The sequence below is a fragment of the Solanum pennellii genome, chromosome 8 (assembly GCF_001406875.1).
Source record: "Solanum pennellii chromosome 8, SPENNV200".
NCBI classification, from domain to species: domain Eukaryota; kingdom Viridiplantae; phylum Streptophyta; class Magnoliopsida; order Solanales; family Solanaceae; genus Solanum; species Solanum pennellii.
The window spans coordinates 39651276-39668521 of record NC_028644.1 but is presented as its reverse complement, the minus strand read 5'-3'; the positions used below and the strand labels follow the sequence as shown (position 1 = coordinate 39668521).

The 17246-nt window shown below is 34.0% G+C and overlaps 1 long non-coding RNA gene across 1 annotated transcript; it reads left to right on the top strand.

Moving 5' to 3' along the window:
* The first annotated feature begins 753 nt into the window (after positions 1-753).
* LOC107027350 lies at positions 754-3800 on the top strand. The gene is made up of 2 exons (XR_001457765.2): positions 754-1273; positions 3412-3800. It is a non-coding gene; the product is annotated as an uncharacterized LOC107027350 (long non-coding RNA).
* The last annotated feature ends 13446 nt before the right edge of the window (positions 3801-17246 follow it).

Sequence of the window (17246 nt, the reverse complement as noted above, 5' to 3'; positions counted from 1 at the left end):
TGAAAAAAAATTAAATGATGAAAAATCGAAAGAACTTTGATTATTTTGTCCAATACCTGTAGTAACTCTCTTGAAAACGTCCATTGAAGAGAGAATTATGTAGTTTCAAACCCTAATAAATGATTTAAGAACAATAACAGAACAAAAAAATTAAAAAAAACACTAAAATCAGTAAGTAAATAAATAAGGAATCTGAAAAACATAATACCCAAAACAATGTTAATCTTCAAATCAAATCTAGCAACGAAATTAAATGAGAATAATAGAAAATATTAATATATTGAATCGAAAATATGTGGAATTGATTTAGAAGAATGTAAGAGAGAGAAATTGAAAAGAAGCCTAAGAAAAAAGAGAAAAATCTGGGAGAGAGAGAAATTATAAGCTTAAGAAAAGAAAGAGAAAAATTAAAATGACATTAATTCTATCCAATTACATAAATATAGGAAAATGTGTAATCTATGAGAGAGAATAAAATGGTGTAAATAATGAGAGAGAAAATATTAATAATATCAGAATAATTATTTATTTTTAAAATAATGACATTTTTGACATGTTTACTAATATTATTAAAGTATGGATATTATCACTAAATAAGTTGATTTTTTTGACTAGTTAACTAAATTTCCCTATTTTCAATACAATACTTCAGCAGCCCAATTCCTCCCTCAAGCGACCCAGCATCCCATCCCTTTTTAATTCAACCCGGCCCAATTTATTTTTAATTAACAAAGAGGACCCAATTCTAGTTCAATATTAACAGCAGCAGTACACAAATATACCAAAACGACCCTCCGATATGTGTTCGTCTTCATGCAATAGACGCGTACAACGTACCCAGTACTATTTTGGTGTCGTCTTCCTTGCTCCATCGACAATTTGTACAAATCTCCAGTGCTAGGTGGAAAGAGATCAACGATTCGCTTGTCTTGGCATCTAGATTGAACGACTCTCATTCCCTTAGCCGTTTGAATTTGTAACCAGATGATTAATTTTTGCTTTAATTCCAGTTGGTTTTTACTCCTTATCGAAAAAGAGAATTTGAATTTTGAAGGTAATTCATCCGAAATTCCCACATCGTTTCCCCTCTCTAATTAGACTCAAAACCTCTCCTATAAAAAGTCTCCTCATTCACTGTTCAGAAGAGGCATTTTTTTGAGACCTGAGAGTACCCAAAAAGGTTTGAGAATTCTTAGCTCAATAGTTCAAAAATTTGTATCTTTTCGAGTCGAAAAAGGTGGAACTCACTGTCGGGTTCGCTGCCCAGAACCAGGTAAATTCATAGTTAGCTTTGTATGTCTAATTTCAAGCTTATTTTCTATTGATGGGTTCTTAGCTTTGTTTTAGTTTTCATCTGTTAGATTTAATTTGATGTTTTAGTGGCTAATAATGTTTTTCTTTGTTCTTAATGTTAATATTTTGTTATAAATTTTCCTATCATCTTTAGTTTATTGTTTGTGTTCCTTATCTGATATTAGGTTTAAAGTTAATTGTTTATCTTGGTTTTAGTCCTTGCATTTGTTCTTGTAAAAAATAAGCATCTAGATTTGCATTTATACATCTTATGTGTAGAGATGCGTAATATATTAGTCTAGGTACTCTATTTAGCGTTGTATAATATTTCCTTTTTGTCTCTAATGGTTCTGTGTATCCGTTATGGTTGATATTCGTTCAAGATTTACATTGACGGTAACCTGTTTTGGTACAGTTTCGAGATCCTTCTTTGTAATTGTTACCACAATTTTTTATTTCTAAATCTGTGAGTCTCTTATGAATATGATTTGGAAACCATATTTTAGGTTTTCCTATGTTTGACGAAGGTTTCAAATTATTGCTTCCATGAGATTCAATTTTCTAGAATCCTAAGCTAAGCATATATAAACTTGTTCCTCTCATCTCGGAATTTGTTGTTCATGTTATTTTCTTTCCCGTGTTTGTCTTTCCCTTCAAAGAATAAGTTAGTTTAAATCCAATGTTGTATTTTCAATTTTTACAACATTTTTTTTTTCAATATTGATCAGTAGTAACAAGTGGCATCCGTTCTCTTTTAGTTATGATCTTAAGTTGGTGTCCATGATTGTTTCAAATACTCTATTGCTTGATCATGTTTCAAGGTTGAAAATTTTGCCTCTTAGTTGTTGTGGAGATTTAGGACAGATTTTAAAAGTATGAGCTCAATGAAGCTTGTTAATTGAATTCGCTAATTTAAAATTTATGTTGATAAGTGGTCGATCTCAATACATGCTATATAAGTTTTTTGCCAATAATAACTTAAGCATTCTCTTCATTGTTCTACTTTTGGAGATTTTAGTTTATTATATATTCCCTTTTGTTTTAAGTGATGTGCTGTTACTAGTCTCTATGCTAAGCTAAGACTGTTTATTCTACTTATTGTCCGACCTAGGTTTGTTGAATGTATCTAAGCTTTAATCATGTTGCTATAGATTGAAGGTGCTGAATTTTGTCAGGCTTGTGCTCTTCTTAAGAAGTGGACCCTTATTTCTATCGTATTCTTTATTTTTGTTTGATAGTTTAGCCTTAAGGATTGTTCTGATCTTCTTTTTGTTTAGAAGCACGACTCTTATTATGATCATTTATAGTGTTCTGCCAATCTTTGTTTCATATTTTTTTAAGTTTGCTTTCATTTGTCTTAAGCTTAAATGTTGAATCAGCTTGCTCGTTATTGATATTCCTTGAATTCCATTGTTAGCAAAATCATTTCATGTTCTATGTTTGCTCATGAATTCTCATAGTCTCTTGAAATAGTTTTCCCCTGTTTTCGGTACTCATTTGTTTATCATTTGTGAATTAGATATAATTGATATCTGATTTGTTCCAATGATATAAATTCATATGCAAAATTTAGTTTTCTCTCTTACTGCTTATGTGTTGAAATGCATTAAAATAGCTATGTATGTGTTGGTAGACTTATTTCTCTCAGAGGATCTTTTTTTTTTCTTTTTTCGAAAGTTTCTTAAGTTTTTATGGTTTATACTTAATTATCCCCGTCCTTCTGTTTTCTGTGTTGCTCAAATATGTGGCAGTTTCTCAACTTTTAATTTATTTTATTTCTTTTTACCATGTAGTAAAAAGTGTCGATTGTCGTTTAAATATTTCGATGATGTGATTGGATATTATGATTTCTTTGTTCATTCTGAGAAGTGCATCTTGGATATTAAAAAAAAATTGAGTTCTTATTGTTTTTTTTCGTTGTAATTTTATTTCCCTTATGATTAATTCCAGCATGTTAATGCAGTAGCTATTTGGTAATAATAGGTTTGTTGTTTAAATTTTGGTCAATGATAAATTGTTGAATTGATTATCCTTGAACTCTTATCACTTAGTTTATTAAATAATTAGTCCATTTAATTATCTTTATTTCCTTTGTTTTCTGCGCATGAACTCCTTCAGATGAGTCCAATGGAATCCCCTCCCTTGCATATCCCTCTTCTTGAGTAAACCTCCGTTCAAATAAATAATGGGAAGTCCTGGTATATCGGGTTGAGACCCAAAAAAAAAAAACAAGAGTAGCAACTGCCTCAAAAGGCTCAAATTCAGAGAGCAAAAACTTCGTTTTAAAACCCATAAATAATGGAGAAGCAGCAGCAGTCCCAATTGAGTAAATTTGGGAATTCTTTGGACTTGAAAGGTTAAATTTATACGACTACAAGAAGGAGATTGATAGGCCAAGGGACTAGTTTCTCGTTATTTATTTTGTCATATTTTTTCGTGTTTCTTAATTTGTTTGGAATGCTAACATTTTTCTTATTAATTTAGTGCGTTTTATTCAAGTCTTCAAATTCGAAACTCATTTTAAGTTAGATAACTTCATCTTATTAGAATAACTTAATAACCTTTTATGTTCTTTCATAGTTATTCGAAATCTTTGAATCCATGTTTACGAGTTTGAACTAACTATTTAGTTTAATGTTTTGAATAGGATAAAATTGTTGAGTTTCTTAATCTAAATTAGGTATCTTTTAATTTAGCTTAGGATTTTGTATGAATGACTTAAGGATTTTCTATATTCTTCTATAGTCGTTAAACAATGTCCTTTAATCCATGTTTAAGAGTTTGAATTATTCATATTAGTTTAAAACATGAATATGGATAAAAGTTTAAAGCTAGGTCTTTTCTTGAGATTTTTAGAAGTATCAAGAGATTTTTATCTAAATTTTCAAAAAGAATTTTTGAGTGGTTTGAAATAAAGAAATAAATAAGATTTTTTAAGTATTCTCAAGTTTTTTCTTAAAAACTAGTCAACTTTAAAATCCGTCGGTCAACTACGTGGTAGCAGATTCTCTAAGGTGCCTAAACCCTTCTTTAGAGAATTATTTGAACCCTTACCCAAAACTCATGTTTATTAAATGTTTTTCTTTAAAAAAATCATTTCAAATGGTTTTCATAATTTTTACCTAAAAATTAAGTGGTGACTCCTAAAATATAAATATTTTCCACAACACTTAACAAAAATTTGCCAAAGTTGCGAAATCGGCTTCGAAACCCTTTAGTTTTCGAAATTGGAACGTAAAAGACTAAGTGTGAGGAATTCTTAAACCTCAAGAAAGGATATTAGAGTGATAAGTAATATACGTTGAAGTTCACTCATTTGTCTAAGTATGCTTCAAGCTTTGTAGCAAACCCTAGAGACTTGATGAATAGGTTAATGATGGGGGTGTCTGAACTAGTGGAAGAAGAGTGCCATATGGAAATGCTTGTTGATAATATGGATATCATGGTGTTTCCTGAACAAATGGAAGAGTGCAAGCTTATGAAGGAGACAAAGAGAAGTAGGATGGACAAGGATGAGTGCAATGGACATGGTCGTTCTAAAAATCGACAAAAGTTTTACGGACAAGGTTATTCTTACACTTCTAGGTATGATCATGAGAGGTTGTCTACCCCTAGACCTCAAGGGAAGAGCAATGATTATTCCCGACCTACTTGCCCTAGGTTCGGTATGAAACTTGATGGTAGGTTTTTATTCGGTAGGGATGGTTTCTATCGGTGTTGTTAAACAGAACACATCAGAAAGGATTGCCCTAAGGAAAAGTCTAATGTGAGGAAAGGCGAGCAACTTGCTCCTAGTAATGTGGAGGGTGTTCCTAAAGCGAAGAATAGATTCGACGCTCTCCGATCAAAGGCTGATCAAGAATGATCTCCTTCCGTACCTTTAAGGTATATGTTTCTTTAATGATTTATGAAAATTTACTGAATTTATTATTATTATGATATGCCTTGTTGGTTATGATGTTTTTTTTTTATGATGCTGAATTTGAATTTAGAAGCTCATATGTGTGGCTTATTCCCAAGTGGGGGATAAGGGTCCCTTTTCATAAGTTCTCAATATGACTATGTCTAATTATTATTAGTTTGGAATTTAATTGGCTCCTTAATTTGGGTATGTGAATTTAGGTATGACATGTGCAGGATATTGTAAGAATTCAAAAATAAAGGTGTCATTCGAGGACGAATGTTTCCCAAGTGGGGGACATTGTAAGGATCCCAAAATGAAATATGGCTAATTATATCTTCTCATATGTTTTAAGAGTCAATAAATCTTGTTTAAGATGTATCACAAGTTGTAGATTTTAGTTTAAAGAGGTTTGAGGTCAAAGGACCAAGACATTCAGAAGCTAGTCTAGTTGAAGTAGTGTGTAATAGAGTTTTTTCGTGGAGTTTTGGGCATACATCTAAGGATCCTCAAAATTAATTAAAGTACCTAGATCCTTACAAGTGCCTAAAATTTCTAATAACATGATAATTAAGTGTTTTACAATATGTATACCTTATTTGAAGTTGTTCGGAGGCAGAACATCCAAGAATGTCCAATAAGTTTGAAAGTTATCCTTGAGATGTGCTATTGTGTTCTTGTGTGACTTGCTATGTTTTGTATTTTTTTGTGCTCAAATTTATAGGATAGTACCCTAACAAGTATATGAGTGTATATAGGGTTGAAACGTTCGGGAACGACTTCCCGAGGACCGTCCTAGGGGTCCTTTAGAAGGACCCATCCTCTTGCGAACAATCTTCCCAAAGGAAGCAAAGTTTTTTTCATAGAAGAAATAGGTCCACGTCGCGGACAATGTTCTTCAAGAGACAAATATTTGTTCTGTGTCGTGGATGTGCAACGGACTCTACTGTCCTAAAATCTAATTCCAAAAATCTTATGTTTGGCCATTGAAAAGGGTGCTTAGATTGTATAGCGACATGGTTGGTGTGAAGGCTCCACCAAAGGTGATAATATAGGTCAAATGACCTAGAAGTTAAGTTGACTAATGTTGAGAGAAAAGAAAGAAGCCTTCATCGCCAAGTATCTCCTATGGTTCCCCTAATGTTTTTCCTATAGAGGATGGTTACCCTAAAGTTGTAAAAGATGGTAGTGGAAATTAAAAGAAATAATGTGTGCCCTATGTTATGATAAAGTGGTGAAGTTATACTTGGTATTCATGGTATAGTTAAGGCCTCATATGGTTGGATAGTATAACCTAATAATACGCTCAAACATACTTCTTAAATAAGAAATAAAGCGTTCGTATAAAGTAAAGAACCCAACTAATGAGGTTAGGATCGTTACCAAGAGGAAAATAGTTCAGACTTAACTTTAATCTATTATTACTATTATTTAGTCAATTATTTCCTTGGAAAGCCAAAACAATAAAAAGGGGGGTTTATTACTTCTAAATGAATGAAAATAACTAGCGAAATTGAAGGAGACAACTAACAGCTTCAAATGTTGGAGTTTAATCAATTTATAAAAGTAACTAGGGTTTACGTTTTCCCCACAAGTTCATAACTTGATAATCCCAACTATAACAATTCTTTCCTAGTGTCTTGCATGCAAAGTGATAAGTTATGTATTTCTAAATCTTTAGTCCGGGATCTAAAAATTTCATTCCGCACCTTGGTTCGGCTTCGTGTATTGCTGTACTAACCCTTACCTTTACCTCATATTGAACATCGTATTCGATATTTGACGAAGTTATTACCTCGTACCAATCAATACTAACCTATTAGATAGTATACACTAAATCTATGTTGATATTTCTTTTCCTATTATCTACCTCCTTGGTCCGGCAAGTAGCACAAAGGCGAGTTCTAACGTTTGCCATCCGTTAAAAATACTTTTAAGCGAAAGAATTATCAATACGTGCAAGACGCTATTCTAGAATTTTTATTTTAGTTAGGTTTTACCTCATTATTCGCCTATGGTTCCCACAACTCTAGTTATGGAGTTTAGTTACCCATAATCGTAATCACAATATTCAAATATGTAATATAAGAATCCATGCACTTACTTCAACGAGAAAGAATAAAATCCAGAAATTTACTTGATTAATCAACAAAAATACCAACAATCAACTACTGAAATTAATTGAAGACTAATGATTCTCCAAAAGTTTAATAATAATCACCAAGTCTAATCCACAAAATAAGCTATAATTATGATCCTTAGGGAACTTAGAAGGAACTTGATTAGAGAACATCTTCTTGAACTTAGGCTTGTCTTGAATGTGAAGCCTGCCCTTTGAAGAACCACCATCAAAAGAACTTTCCTTATTGGCACTTGTACTCATTTTCTTGTGTCTTTCACATGTTGAGCATGAACCATGATATGAGAAATGTTGATATGATAATGTAGCAAAGTCAAACGACATTCTTCTTTCAAGTTATCCGACACTCCTGTCACAAAGCGTCTCATTTAAAATTTAGGGTCGGAAACCAAAGAAGGAGCATAGTTTGACAATTTACTGAATCTCAAGGAGTAGTAAAGTAAACTCATACCTCCCTGAAGAAGGTTGATGAATTCTTCAACTTTGGATTCGCTCTTCTCTCTAGGAAATAATAGGTCAAGAAAAGCCTTCTTCAAAATCTCTAATGTCACCGAACCACCCCTTAGAGGACTATTGTCTCTGCATTGGTAAGCGGCTAACTCGGTCTTCTCACTTTTAGTAAACCCCATGGCGAAGATAATCTTGTAGATCTAATCAATGAACTCTAGAGGGTCTTCCTCAACTTTGGAACCATATGAAGAAGGAGGATTCATCCTAGTGAAATCCGTCAAACCAGAGGCCATGGTGCTAACTTCTTGGTTTACTCGGGGTACCACCTCCCGATTAACTTGGGTCGTCATAGCTTGTGCTTGAGTAGGGACGACTTGTGCTTGGGCTGTAACGGATTGGGAAATTTGGATAAAATATGCTCTTATATCCCTATCCTCCGTAGGAGCAGGAGAAACCGAAACTTGATTACCCATACGAACTTCTTCAAGTAAAGACACTTGGTTGTCTTGTGCTCCCACATTAGCAATGCCTTCCTCGGCCCTCTTTGCAGCTGATCATAGCATATTCATACCTATACAACCATACAAGGTTTAGGTTAAAGAAAACTTAAAGTAGACTCTACAGGCACGACATAGGATTACAAGAATATTATAGTTTCCTAAGCATCAGATAGTTCCTTATTCATAAGTGTGGCCTGCTTCACAATTATAAATAAGAATCTATGTAGTGGTTTAATGAGGCATCAATCCTAAAGGTATTCAACCACATGCTCTAATAAAATGTTTGTAACATCCGGGGAGCACCCCCTAGACGTAACCGACGTCGTCGTCATCTTTGAGGCCTAAGACTAGCCTATTAGCTTACATCATTACATTCATTGGTTAAAAATGCAGAAAATTTAAATCTTTTTTTATTAGTTCTATATTGAGGTTTACATAGACCTCTACATACACATAACATATTCATATCCAGTATACATAGACCTTTTCTATAAGAAGATTATATAGTCTTATACTTTTATTGCACATAAGTATATTATAAGATAGTCTTATAAGAAGTCTATAACATTCTCTAATATTCAACCATCTAGAAAAGAGTATCACAATTTTGGCATAGCCCTTACATCAACAATTATTTCCACATATAGGCTTTACAATTATAGTACAAAAATGAAAGAAAATTATCAAAGTGTCTTTAAGACTAAACAACATCCAATAGCTAGATAATGGTATCGTCCTCAGAAAGTGAGGACCTACTGAACTTTGAAGATAACAATCCAAGTAGTCTTCAAAGCCTTTTTTAATATCAACGGTCGGTTCCTATATTTGTAGTAAACATTAAACATGGGTTAGTACATACTTGTACTAAGTATGGGCATATGCACATAAAATACGTGAAATCATGCTAAAGAGGACATTTGATCAAAACCATGCTAAAGTACATTAAAAAGCCTTATGCACAACTAAGAACCCATATAAGCCGAAAATGACATAATCCATAAGTAAAACCCATGTATGACACAAGACAAACATAAACAAGTAATAGTCAAGTAAATATATACAAGAGTTCATAACATCATAATATAAGCAAGACCCTCACTATTTAGCCTACAAGTGCAATGACCAAGTAAAGCCCCATAACCTTACTCAATCAAGTAAACCAAATAAAGTATCACAAATAATTCCTAACTTAACATAACATAGCATCAATAATAACCATCTCCATATTTAGCAATATAGAACAATACAATGTTCATAAATGAAACTAACATCATATAAGATCACCAACATGTAAAGTCAACATAAGCATAACATTTACTTTATAATATTATTATATTATAAGAACATACTTCTAGGACTTCCACCAAAGACGTGTAGTGCAATGCCTAGGTAGAGTCTCATACCCCTACCTAGACTAAGCCAACCTCTCAAGTCATCCTATGTAGAGATCACATCATTAATTCATTTCACTCTAGGGAACAATATCCTTAACTGACATAGACCACAAGAGATAAGTGTGGAATATGGTGTTGTAAAACCTTACTCGGATGGAAGGTGTTCTATCGGCCAAACCAAACATAAACGTATCTTTCTAGGTGGATCCGCTATCTAGTGTTCCTATGCTGGCAACGTAATTCTAGAAATAATTGACATTTATGAACACCCTACATGCCTATGGCATTGGAGCCTCATCTCATATGAGTTTATTGGGTGAGTGTCCCTCATACTAAAGTGAACACCTCTTATGGAATTATGGGTGAGTCTTCGTGTATGAGCACTCAACACCTTCCATTTTCAACTTAACCCGGTGCTAAGCTAAGTCCCTTTTGAAATGTATTTATTCAATAATCATCACTTAGTTTAGGTCATAGGATCTATCCCTTGAATAATCATAGTAATTTAGCTCAATTGGTATTGCATGAGAATATATTTTCATGGTAAACCTCACGTGTGAGATTAGCATATCATTATCATCATTTCATAACAAGGTACATAGAAAATCATCACCAACCTAATATCATTTCATCTTAAGCATAGTCTCACAATCACATAGTCAAGACATTTAAATTCAATGTCATACAAACACCTATGTAGGGTATTGACAAGATATGTACTTCAATTGAACTACATCACCAATCACAAGCCATCATACAATCATGAAGACTGACACAATCTCCTTCAAAAGCCATCATCATGGTCTTACCATCAACCAACACATTACATCAAATAATAGGTGTAGTAACATAAATTAATTGTAATTAACGGAAGAACTACGTCAATTGCATCATCACTATCCGAATTAACATCAATTCATAACCAATGGTTAGGGGAATTAGGGTTCATAATAAATTCATCAATATTTAGATCGAATCCAAACACTACATTACCCTAGTCAATCCATAATTGAATTAGAATAGATAAAACAATTCTAATAACAAAATCATCCTCAATTCACATAAATTCTTGACCAATGTACAAGATTTAGGAAATTGGGAAAGAGAATATGATCAACGTGATATTGCATCAACTAACATCAAATAACCAACAATCTGTACTCAATTATTCATTGGAAATCACGATTCATCATCAATTTGAGGTTTAGAGGAAAGCCCATTAGAGTTGGAAAACCCCAAGGAATTGGGTATTTTGAAATCAACTTCGAGAACACCTCTTAGGAAAGGAATACCAGGAGTGAAGAACTAATACCCTAATGAACATTAATCCCTGAAATTGAAGAGAAATCCTACAGAAATTTACCTTCTTCTTCAAGTTTTCTTCCTTCTTCAATAGAGGAATTGAGGAGAGAGAAAGTACCGAGAGATGAGTGCTTTGGGATTTTGTTTTGGGAATTGGGTTTACCTGAGTAAACATTACTTAAAATTACCCTTAGGATAAATAATCACTCCCTAAATTACCAAAAACACCCCTTACTTAATATGGTCTTTTTGTGAAGTCTAAATGTCAAAAATACGATTTTATTTAATCTGAGTAGTGGCTCCGCATCACGGGGCCAACACACATTTTATTCCCCAAAAATAAACTTTGATACAGTGAAGTCTAAGTGGACTGCGCGTCGCGCAGCAGCTTACTTATTTTTGACTTATTCAGGCTACTTGGCAGCCTGCTCACCCATATTGGGGTCCTCCTCAAGGACCCTTCAGGTGGTCTTTGGGGGGTCCTTATTAGACTTTTAGACCCTATATACTATACTATACATATACCATGTTTCTTTAAAAGTTTTAGAATTCATTTGACCCTCCGTAACCATCGCCAACTTAGCGACGTCAACTAGTTAAATTAGGCTAGTGTCCGGACCTCATGGACGTACTTTGACGTCTTGGCGCTAAAACTTCTCGGATGACTTCTAAACATTATTTTAGGACATAAAATAGTATCTAAACCTTTATACACTCATTTTACTCTCTTGATTAGGTCTTGACTTTTTGGAGTGTTACAAATTGGTCTTCTTCTTCAAGCTTTCTTCTTCCTTCAATGGAGGATTAATAGAGAGAGAAACTAGAGAGAGGTGAGAGCTATTCGGTTTTTATTTGGGGATTTGATTTAAGTGAGTAAATATGAGGTAAAAATGATTCTCAATCAATATATATACCCCCATGAAATACCTAAAAGACCCTTCACTTACGTTGACCCTTTAATGAAGTAAAACTTAAATTCAAAATTTCAAAATTTCGTCAGGGAACAAGTTCGCTGCGCGGAGCTTTTCCTGCATGCATTTCCAAATAAATTTTCGAAGCAGTAGAGTCTGTATCCTACGCGTGACGCGAACTTGAGATTTGAACAAAAGCCACCAAAGTCCGCGACGCGGACTTGTTTCACCTATGTGTAATTTGGCTGTTGCCTTGGCAGCTTGCCAAGCCATGTTTAGGGTCCTTTCATGGACTCCTAGGGAAACTCTTTGGGGGTTGGTCCTGGAAACATTTACTCTATAAATGTGGTTTTACCCATATGAAGTTCTTTTACAAGTTTTAGACCTAATACACAACTCTTAAATCTTTACGAAACCTAAGGACGTTTCACTAATTCAATTAGAGTATCTTACGGATGTCTTGAACGTTTCTTGTTTGTTTGGTTCTTAAACATCCTAAATGACTTATATACGTTATGTAAGAATTTAAAACAGTGTCCTTACCGTTAGACACTATTGTTAGGCTCTAGATTAGGTCATAGACTTTAGGAGTGTTACATCGAACCCGGACGTTAAAGCCCTATACATAGTTTTCCAGGTCTTAGGAACATCTCTCACAAATTTTGAAACAAAATGAACTCGTAAAACTAATTCAAACTCATAAGAACACACAAGGAATTTCTATGGCTCACCTTCTGAATGTCATGGACGTTCTTATACTTTTGACCTCCAAACTTAACTAAACTTCGCACACTGCCTAAGGACATCAATATAACTCACTTTAACACAATACTAAATCAAGAAACATTTACTGCTTCCTCCTTGGCGAAGGTTTATTAATTTCACAACTTTTTCCTCCCTCATCTCCTTTGGAAAGAACTGATCTATAAAAGACATCTTAAAGATCTCCCAAGTCACCTGACCACCCCTCAATGACCTATTATCCCTCCATTGCACATACCAAGATTGCGCGATGTCCTTTAGTTAATATGTGGCCAAATTGGCCTTCTCACTTGTGGACAACCCCATAGACAAAAGTATTTTAGAGACTTCAGCTATGAATTCTTGGGGGTATTTATCAACCTTAGACCCGTAGAAAGTAGGAGTGTTCATTCGAGTGAAGTCCCTTACATGGGAAGACATAGTAGTGACTTGTTGATGAAAATAAGGAACAACCTCCTGGTTGGCATGGGCCGTCATAGCTTGGGCTTGGACCGTAGCGCCTTTAGCCAATTAAATGACGACAACCCTTATATCTCCATCCGTCAAGGGTGGAGGATTGACCGGAGCTTGGTCAATATTAGATCTCTTTAAAATGGAGGGACTTGCTCACCACGGGGAGGACCTCCCGCAATGGCAATTTCCTCTTCAAGTCATCGAGCCTCATTCCTTTGAGTTTTCATGCTTCTTATAAGAAAAAAAAAAGAAGATAAGATGCAAAAGCACACCATAAGTATACTCTATCGGCACGATATAAGTTTTCCATGAAAGAGAGCGATTTCTAAGCATCATATAGGTTCATACTCATAAGTGTGGCACGCTTCACAATTATAAATAAGAACCTACATAGATATGTTAGAGAGAGAGAGAGACATAACTCAACGATATTCAACCTGGCTCTGATACTAAGTTTGTCATATCCGGCTTTACCCCCTAGACGTAACCGGCGTCATCGTCCTTTTAAGGACTAAGACTAGCCTCTTAGTATTATGTCATTACATTCATAGATTGAAAAATACAGAAAAATTTGAAACTTTCATTATAACTACTTGTAGGTTTACATAGACCTCCACATACGCATAATATAAAGTTGTATCGAGTATACATAGACCGTTCATATAGGAAGGTCACATAGACTTCTACTTTTATTGCACATACACTTATATAAGATAGAAAAATAGTCTCAAAGATTTTTTTATCTGATACTATCTAAAAGATTATCACAATATGGGCATAGCCCTTACATCAATCCAACAAGACCACATATAGGTCATACAAAAGTATAGTACTTAATTGAAAAGGAAATAAATGAAAGAGTTTTTAAGCTCATAAAAAGTGTGTAAGCTAGATAGTGGCATTGCCCTCATACATTGAGGAACTACCTCAATTGGATGAAATGAAGAATCCAAGCCTTCAACAATATTTCCATCCGAACTTTTTAAGGACCGGAACAAAAAATGTTTAGGAAAACGGAATAAAATGGAGTTAGTACTCCACATGTACTAAGTATGAGAAAATATGCAAAAGGACTTTTAGTGGAAACATGTCATTTTGACCTTTTAAGAACCTAACGTAAAGCCAAGCAAGTCAAATCAACCAACCAAGCATGCTTATTAACTCAACAAGTAATATATATTCCAACATACTTGAAATCACGATTTACTATAACCTTATAATCAAGGAATACCATCACAAGAATGAATAAGAGTTAACCATATCATAATAAGCAAGACCACTATTCATGAATCCTTATCAATTAAACAAGTACAATGACCAAGAAAAGTCCTATAACCTTGCTCAACAAAGTAGACTTAACAAGAAAACAAAACCAATGTCCAACTTTAACAATATAATCCAACCACCTATATCAATAGGATAATAATCATCATGTATAGTAATTTACGTTGTATCATCAACATATTATCATCATAAACATCATTATCATATGAATACATAATATCAACTTTCTAAAGCTTCAATCAATGTCAACTAGTGCAAGGCATAGGTTGAGTTCCATACCCCTACCATGGCTAAGTAAAACCTCTCAAGTCACCTCTTTTAGTTTAGACTTCAATACTTTATTATACTTTATTTTACATTGTTTTACATTAGGGAACACTTGCCGTAACAGAAATAGACCGCATAAGCTAAGTGTGGAATCCGGTGTTATAAAACCTTACACCGATGGAAGGTGATCTACCAGCAAAAGTAGAGTCAAATATAAACATAGCTTTCTAGGTGGATCCACTAGCTAGTCTTCATATGGTGGCAACATAGTTTAAGAACTAAGAGATAGTATATTCCCTCTCAATACCACTTGGTAATTGGGGCCTCCTATCATGGGAATCCATTGGATTAGTATTCCTTTTGGGAAGTCAACATCTCATATAGAACTATAGGGCAAATCTTCCTCTTTGGAAAATCATCACATCCCATTGTAAAGTTCACTCGGTGCTAAGCTAAGTCCCTTTATTGAAATGTTTTTAAAACATTAATTAACAATCATAGCTTAGTTTAGGTCATAGGTTCTATCCCTTGTATAATCATCATCATCAATATCTCAATAAGAATTGCATGAGTATAGTCCTTTCATCACAATTAATATAACTGAGGTTAACACATTATATACCATTTCATAATAAGGAACATTGATATACATCACCATTCTTATAGAATTTATTTCCTAATAAACCTCACAACCATAATCAAGACATTTATATTCAATCATTATTCACTTCTATCAATCCTAATACAAGGCATACTTCAATATAATATCACGACTTAACCACAATTTATCACATTTGGAAATAATGATGGAGATTCTACGACTTACCAAGTCTTCCTCATAGTTCATCATCAAGGTCTTACCATAAACCTTAAATCAACCCACCTAGGGGAGTAGAAAACATCACACAATTATAATAAATAAATTAACAAGTCCAACTGCATCTCTTAAACATAATTCAAAACTAGATCATAGTTTAAGACAAGATACATAGGATAATTTCAATATACTTCATAACATAAATCACATATCAAGAACTAGCATTATAGTCCAATAATTCATCTTAATGTTTTCATGATAACACCATAGGATAGTAATCTAATCAATAACTAAGACAATTGAATGACCACAATACAACATAGGTCAAGATCAAAACCTAGGGTTAGGGATTAAGATCATGCTCTTCAATTTAGACCAAACCATCAACATTTACCGTTAAAAAGTTAAATTACATGTTAATATATTAAATATAACCTATATAAATCATCAACAACCCAATTCATAACTTCATTTTCGTAATTGGATGAAACCTATAAAACAACTCAACTTTTTAAATCCATTTTGAAGGAACCCTTTGAGGAAAGAGTCCCAAAGGTGAATTAGATCCCAAACCTTAACGTTTGACAACAATTTGATGGTGAATTATGCCCTTTTCAACCCCCAAATTCGTATCCTTTCTACTCTTTGATGGTGATTTCAAATTGAGAGCAAAAGAAGAGAGTAGGAAGATATTTTGTATTTTAGAATTGTCTTAGATTAATGAGGGTTGGTAGTATTTATATAGGTTTTTAAATCAACTTAATTAAACTCTCTTACCCATAATTAAACAACATAACCCCCGAACTAATTGAATGATACCAACTTAAATTAAGCTGAAAAATCGAGCCTCACAAGAAAAGACCCCAAACGACGGGCCGTCTGTGAGTCGACAGACCCTTCCAATCTTATCGTGCACTCCATCTATGAGTTCAGAGATTGTGCATGCGAGGAGATTCATCGATAAATTTGGGGAAAAGGTGGAATTGACACCGCGTTTGTCCACACACGGCTCGTCTCTTTCACGTCGATGCACACTGCCAGGCAATGTTTCTTCAAATGCTAGGGTCCTCCTCAAAGGCCCTTGATTAGTACTTGGGGAGTCGTACCCGGACGTTTCAATCATGAAATTACTCCCAAACCTATTTACTACATTTTCGCAAATTTTCATACATTTCTGACTTCATAAAGATAGTTAAATAGGCTAAGGCGCGCTAGTACCTCTTTGCACCAATTTCTGCTTGTCATGGACGTTCTTGATTATTTTGGTTCTTGCACATCCCAACTGACCTATATCATATAAAATGGACTTAAAAACAGTACATAGACCTTATGAAACCTATGTTAGGCTTTATGACACGTCGTAGATTTTCAAGGAGTTACATATAGGCTATACAATCTTTAGTAATCAAATGAAATGGAAAGAACTAGTGGTCTTATAACTAGAACAAAATCAATAGCTTGATAGTTACATTGCCCTAGGAAGGTGAGGACCTACTAAACTTGGACAGTAAGAATTCCATGTCCTTCTCAAAATGTCTAAGAAGACATTCAACGACTAGAACCTAAAACGTTGGGGGGGGAGGAGAAATGGGGTTAGCACATTTTGTACTAAACATAGGATCACATGCACACACAACATAAAATCATGCTAAAAGGATACATTTTATTTTAGCGTGATATTTTACTTTTAATGAATTATGCACATTCAAGAACCAATAGCAATCAATATTAACTATTTCATTATGTCAATATCATGTACCTCATAAGACAAG